Consider the following 6,769-nt stretch of genomic DNA (forward strand, 5'->3'; position numbering starts at 1 on the left):
GTTGCAAACCTAGCTGTGTATCTTGCTACAGCAGAGTACAGAAGGACCTGAGATTTAATTTGGAAGGCTTTCAAGTGGTGTAAGATAGGAAAATACGTCCCATAGGACAGTAGACTTTAAAAATAAATGCCTAAGTGTGAAGGTAAAAAGGTAAAAAACCCCTGGACAGTTAAGTCCAGTCAAAGGCTCTGGTTATCTCCCGCTTGGACTACTGCAATGCGCTCTACGTGGGGCTACCTTTGAAGGTGACCCGGAAACTACAACTAATCCAGAATGCGGCAGCTAGACTGGTGACTGGGAGCGGCCGCCGAGACCATATAACACCGGTCTTGAAAGACCTACATTGGCTCCCAGTACGTTTCCGAGCACAATTCAAAGTGTTGGTGCTGACCTTTAAAGCCCTAAATGGCCTCGGTCCAGTATATCTGAAGGAGCGTCTCCTCCCCCATCGTTCTGCCCGGACACTGAGGTCCAGCTCCGAGGGCCTTCTGGCGGTTCCCTCACTGCGAGAAGCCAAGTTACAGGGAACCAGGCAGAGGGCCTTCTCGGTAGTGGTGCCCGCCCTGTGGAATGCCCTCCCATCAGATGTCAAAGCGATAAACAACTACCTGACATTCAGAAGACATCTGAAGGCAGCCCTGTTCAGGGAAGTTTTTAATATGTGACATTTTAGTGTATTTCTCATCTCTGTTGGAAGCCGCCCAGAGTGGCTGGGGAAACCCAGCCAGATGGGCGGGGTACAAATAATAAATTATTATTATTATTATTATTGTTATTGTTATTGTTATTGTTATTGTTATTGTTATTGTTATTGTTATTGTTATTGTTATTGTTATTGTTATTGTTATAAAGGAAACAATGGGGTGTGGCGCTTATCTCGCTTTTCGGGCTGAGGGAGCCAGCGTTTGTCCACACACAGCTTCCCAGGTCATGTGGCCAGCATGACTAAACCACTACTGGCGCACGGAGGACTGTGATGAGTGCCAGAGCACATGGAAACACCATTTACCTTCCCACTGCAGCGGAATCTATTTATCTATTTGCGCTGGTATGCATTCGAACTGCTAGGTTGACAGAAGCTAGGACAGAGCAATGGGAGCTCACCCTGTCGCGGGGATTTCAACCGCTGACCTTCCAATCAGCAAGCCCAAGAGGCTCAGTGGTTTAAACTACAGTGCCTCAGGGTAGGGAGTGTAATGGTGTAAAAGTGACCCTTGATAATATGAATGCATGCTATACTTCACTGTCAAAAGCGCTTGTTCAAGTAAGGAGGGTTGATGTACTGCATTCAGTTCGGAAAAGAAAAGCAGATGGTTTAAAGGTTGACAGAAGGATGGATAGAAAAAACATATGTTGATCCCTGTCCTGCATCCTCCTTTGAAACAGCAGCAGAGTCCAGAATCTGCCATTTAAATTTCCCAGAATGCCTCTGAGTTATGCTATTCTGGGAGTAGCATTGTGGGAAATATCAGGCCTTGCCTCCAAGGAAACAGGACGGCATCCACAGCAGCCTGCCAGAGGGCAACTTGCCAAGGGCCTCGTCATGCCTGGAGCCGGAAGCTCCTGGAGAAGTCTTTCTAAGATCTTTTGCTGGAGAGAGGTTTCTTAATGCAAAGTTTGTCTCCCATTAACCTGCCATGGCCCATTAATTAGCAAACATTTGGAGGAAACGAAACCCCCCCGCCTGAGGACCACATTCCTGTGTCAGCAACCAGCCAGGGGCTGTGTGCCAGCCAGAGGCAAAGTGTGCAGAGCAATAGATGTGACCTGTACCTTTGTACAGTAGGTTACGTTTCTGCCTTGCAAAAGACAGAGATTTCCGCACACACCTGTCTCCTGCTCCCAGGCAAACAAAAGGCATTACTACAGTTCAGGTAAACATTCCAGTTGGGTTAAAGCACCCAAGGAGGATGTGGACTATGGGATGGGGTTGTGGTCTAGGGAGAGTCCTGAAGGCTACACAGAGACATCTGGAGGGTCCATGTTTTCTATGGGCCTGAGGTTCTCCCCACCCCCTGAATGAGCAGATTGCTCCTTTTTATATGTGTATCCAAAATGGGTAGCTGTGTAGAAACCATAGGGCATCTTTAAAGCCATATTGTGATCCATATATTCCAACTTTCACAATTTGTTCCTGTTTTCCAAGTTTCCGTTGCTCCTCTTTTTCACACATTTTTGGTGTTTTCTTTTGGAAGGGAAACCTTGTTAAAATTATCAGTGTGGAGAACTAGAGTTGCCCTTCCTCAGGGTTCACAGGCTGTCCAGGAAGTTAAATCCCAGAGCGGGGAGAGTGGGAGAGGGAAATGTATCATGGCTTCAAATTCCTACGTATGTAATGCACATGCAGGCGCCTGCCTTCTCATACGCTGAGGTCTGCTGTGAACTGTTGACAATAACCCTTTCCCAAACAATGATGTTTGACTAATGTGCAGGTAGTCAAAGGAACAAACGGCAACACCCTCTGGGCTTTTAAATCCGCGAGCAATAATAAAGGCCTGTTGCACAACAGCAGTAGCCATGAAATGGGAACCAGAAATGAGAGACACCGAGAGGGGGAAAGTGGTGGTTCGAAACGACAGAGAGATTTTAGTAAAGCAGGGATAGAGGAAACTGAGAGGAAAATTGGCTATTAATCCCCAGGCCATAGATGACAAAGTAAGCATAGATGCTCTCACAATGAACAGCATGAACAGACAATTCAGAGATGAGAGGACCCCAGTGGCAACTGCTCTTTCAACTCAACCAATGGAGCAGGTGGAGTGGGCTGTCTTGCCTCAGCTCTCCCTCTGCTGGATCTTCTCAATTATGGATCTTCTCAATTTTCTGCCCCCTTGGCTCAGCACCTTGTGCGGGGGGAACTGGCCACCCTCAATCTGGTGCTATGTGATGATGGACAAAATGGATGTGATCCTATATGTCCATTGGTTCCAAGCTTCTCAAGTCACCATGCGGGGGCACTGTGCCCCACGGTTTGAGAACTGGCTCTAAAATAAGAAACAACCCCAAGAAGGTTTGAGTGGGCAATCCTGTGCAGGAAAAGGCCCAAAATATTTTGCTGCCTGAGGCAAAGGACAAATGGTGCTCACACCCACCTGTTCCACCCACAGAAGCCAACAGAACTGGCAGGTGCACCTCACTGGAACACAGCCAATGGGACAGCATTCCCCACCACATCAGGGTAGTGTAATGAGACGCAAGCAGACTGCGTGGCACACACAGATCAGTCCTCCAATAGCTCTCCACTGTTTGTCACCCAACAGCATCTGCCACCTGAGGTAGAGCGGCCCCAGTCCTGTTGCCCAGCTATGTCCCACTATACCCATCAATCCTCTTAGATTGCATACACGCTATACATTTAAACCACATTTAAAATACATGACTCACTCTTCCCAATAATCCTGGGAACTATAGTTTACCCTCACACAGAGCAGCACCCTTAACCACAGTTCCTAGGACTCTTTGCAGAAAGTCATGTGCTTTAAATGTATGGTGTGTATACAGACTTGCATTCCCAAGATGTTATTTGCCTTCTCTCTCTTTCACCATCTCTCATTCCCTTCATGCCACTCTCCCAGGCCTTCTTCACCCCAGTTTGGCCTTCTGTGCAATTCCTGTTGCCCCTCCCCCTACCTTTTTCTCGAGGCGCCTCTATGTCTCCTTGTCTGGAGAGAGCAGACATTTCTATATCACACAAAGCAGGGCCATCTTGGGTGGGTTTCTCAGCTTCCCAAAGGGAAAGCCCAGTTCTCTGACCCATGGTGTAGAGAGGCTGGAGGATCTCTGATCAAAGGAGGACCTTCAGAGACTATAGTGCGACAAAAAAGCATTTAGTATAGACTCATTGAGCAGGGCTATAAGGAAGTGGCAAGCACACAGGTTAGCAAACAGCTTCTGAGGGAAGGAACAGCCGCTGTCATCCATGCTGGGCAGGATCAGTCATCCCATTCCAATATCCTGTCTATTCCAGGAGCCAAACACCTGATGAAGCCACAAATTCTCATTACAAGAATGAATCACCTGACATGATTCTGTCAGCCTTTGATTTTGGAGGTGAATTTTTGGTCTAATATGGGCCCAGATGATCCCATCAGCCACCAATTTGTTTGAAGCCTTCAGGCTATCTTCTCATCTAATTACACACAGCAAAGTACAAAGAGGAAGACAGAAACTGAATGCACGTGGAACAGGCCTTGTCCGGGGCAGTAGGAGGGTTAACTTTTCATTGTGCTGTCAGAGGTTCATGATGCGTTTAAACTAATTTGCTTCCCAGGAAACTGTTCCTAGTTATGAAGGGGGTGGGGACACACACAGCCTGTCGGATTGCCTCCTGTAATTCTCTACTCTGGACATAAAGGTAAAGGACCCCTGACAGTTAAGTCCAGTCGCAGACGACTTTGGGGTTGCGGTGCTCAGCTTGCTTTACAGGCCAAGGGAGCCAGCGTCTGTCCACAGCCAGTTTTTCTGGGTCATGTGGCCAGTATGACTAAGCCGCTTCTAGCGCAATGCAACACTGAAACCAGAGCAGCGCATGGAAACGCCGTTTACCTTCCTGCCAGAGCAGTACCTATTTATCTACTTGCACTGGCATGCTTTTGAACTGCTAGGTTGGCAGGAGATGGGACCGAGCAACAGGAGCTCACCCCGTCATGGGGATTCAAATTGCCGACCTTCTGATCGGCAAGCCCAAGAGGCTCAGTGGTTTAGGCCACAGCACCACCCGTGTCCCTTATACTCTTGGACATACACAGAGGTAAAAGAGAAAATAGGATCATGCATCGTTCTAGTCATCATGGACTCTCCATGCCTAAAGCTGCGCTAAGAGGTGACCCTTTCACTCCAACTGCTCTATTTGTAACTTTTATTTTTTAAGCACCTAGCATCCTAGGGCAGCTGAGGCCCAGTACCCTGGGCCTTTCAAATTGGACAGCCAAGACTCTGAGCATCCATTTAAATTTTCTATAATGCTCTGGATAGCACTATATCAAGTGTTTCGCCTGGCACTGAAAATATCATAAAGACAGCAGCCTTGGGAAGAAGAAGAGGAGTTTGGATTTGATATCCCACTTTATCACTACCCTAGGGAGTCTCAAAGTGGCTAACAATCTCCTTTTCCTTCCTCCCCCACAACAAACACTCTGTGAGATGAGTGGGGCTGAGAGACTTCAAAGAAGTGTGACTAGCCCAAGGTCACCCAGCAGGTGCATGTGGAGGAGCGGAGATGCAAACCCGTTTCACCAGATTACGAGTCTACCGCTCTTAACCACTACACCACACTGAACTTTTCTGTGGAGGCTGTTCCACAGTTCAAGATTTGGTACTACTGACAGATGTTAGAGGAATGGTTTAGCATTCATTGACGAATAACTATTTGTTATAACTGAGGGGCAGATAAAGACTCCAACACTGGACATCTGCCCAACTATAGCACGGGATATAGTTTGCATAGTCAAATTGACCAAAAGAGAGATGGTACAGTCTTACAAAACTGAGTGTTTTTATCACATGCTGGTGTAAATAAAGTGCAAGTAAATACAAATCCGCACATCTTGTTGGGAACATTGTGAAATGTTCATTAATGTGTTGAACTAATCAGTACTTGTAGTTTTAGTTATATTTTGTAGTATATAAAGTTAGTGAACCCCAAGCTTAGGCTCAGCTTGTATATATGTGTGTGTGTTTGTGTAAATAAAACTGTATTTCCCCCAAGTCCAGAAACCTCCAGTTATTTTTCTGCCACAGGAAACAGAAACTATGTATGAATAAGAGCCACAAACATCTCAGTGATTAGGCTGAACACGTTACAAATGAAAAGAGGGTTACTAGAAATGTTTCAGTTTTGAGTATCAAAATAGAAAAGGGACATGTACAAATTGGTTTTTCCGTATATACATTCCTAAGAGGATGGAGAAATATTTATCCATTTCAAGAAAACCAAGGCTGGAAGTTTGCCAAGGTTCCAGCCTCCATGGGCGACTTGAAAATATTTGTATACACAAATTATCAGCGCTTTTGATCTTAATGAAATCTGAGTGGAAATTTTTAAGTGAGGGAAGGTTTGAATGTGATAGAACAGAGGAGAAACAGGAGGAAAATAGCAACAGAAAGTTTGTTTGAAGTCTGAGGAATATGAAGTCTGGGTGGATCCAAACTGTTGTTAACATCTATTATTCCTCCAGTTTGTATAATAAATAGTAATAATATTCTTATATGTATACCACACATCCAACCAAATTGTCTGTACACTTTACACAAACAATTACACAAACACCCCCCCCTAAAATCACAGTTTGGGAGACGATGCAAATTCCTGTTCTGCTATGAAGGTCACTGGGTGACCTTGGAACAGTCAGTTAGCCTAACATACCTCACACGATTGTCGTGAGGATAATAGAGAGAGAGAGGAAGAACCATGCATGCCACCTTGATCTTCTTGGAGGAAAGCTGGGGCATAGATGGAGGAGAGAGCTATCAGTGGGTACTAGCAGGGCAGGCCCAAGATATTTGGCCACCTGAGGTGGACCCAAGCATGGAACAAGAGAAAAGATAGCTGAATAATAAAAATAAGAATAATAAGAAGTGCTTTTTCGGGGGGGGGGTGGGCGCGACGACGCAGGGGTACGCATACCCCTAAACATTTTCTGAATCTTTGTACTTTTGTCCATTTACTGTATTTATTTTTCCCTAGATCACTATAAATCACTATAAAATGGTGATTTTCTTGAGTCAAAATGAGAGTACCCCCTAAACATTTTTTTTAAGAAGAAAGCGC

General features: G+C 45.7%; 1 long non-coding RNA gene across 1 annotated transcript in view; it reads right to left on the reverse strand.

Moving 5' to 3' along the window:
• Nucleotides 1-994: 994 nt before the first annotated feature.
• Nucleotides 995-6,769, reverse strand: part of LOC310829325 — a 33,359-nt gene continuing 27,584 nt past the window's right edge. Inside the window, exon 3 of the long non-coding RNA XR_014557226.1 lies at nucleotides 995-1,016. This is a non-coding gene — a long non-coding RNA (uncharacterized lncRNA). The remainder of the gene's footprint in view (nucleotides 1,017-6,769) is intronic.

This window comes from Podarcis gaigeae (genome assembly GCF_964106915.1).
Source record: "Podarcis gaigeae genome assembly, chromosome: 13".
NCBI lineage: Eukaryota > Metazoa > Chordata > Lepidosauria > Squamata > Lacertidae > Podarcis > Podarcis gaigeae.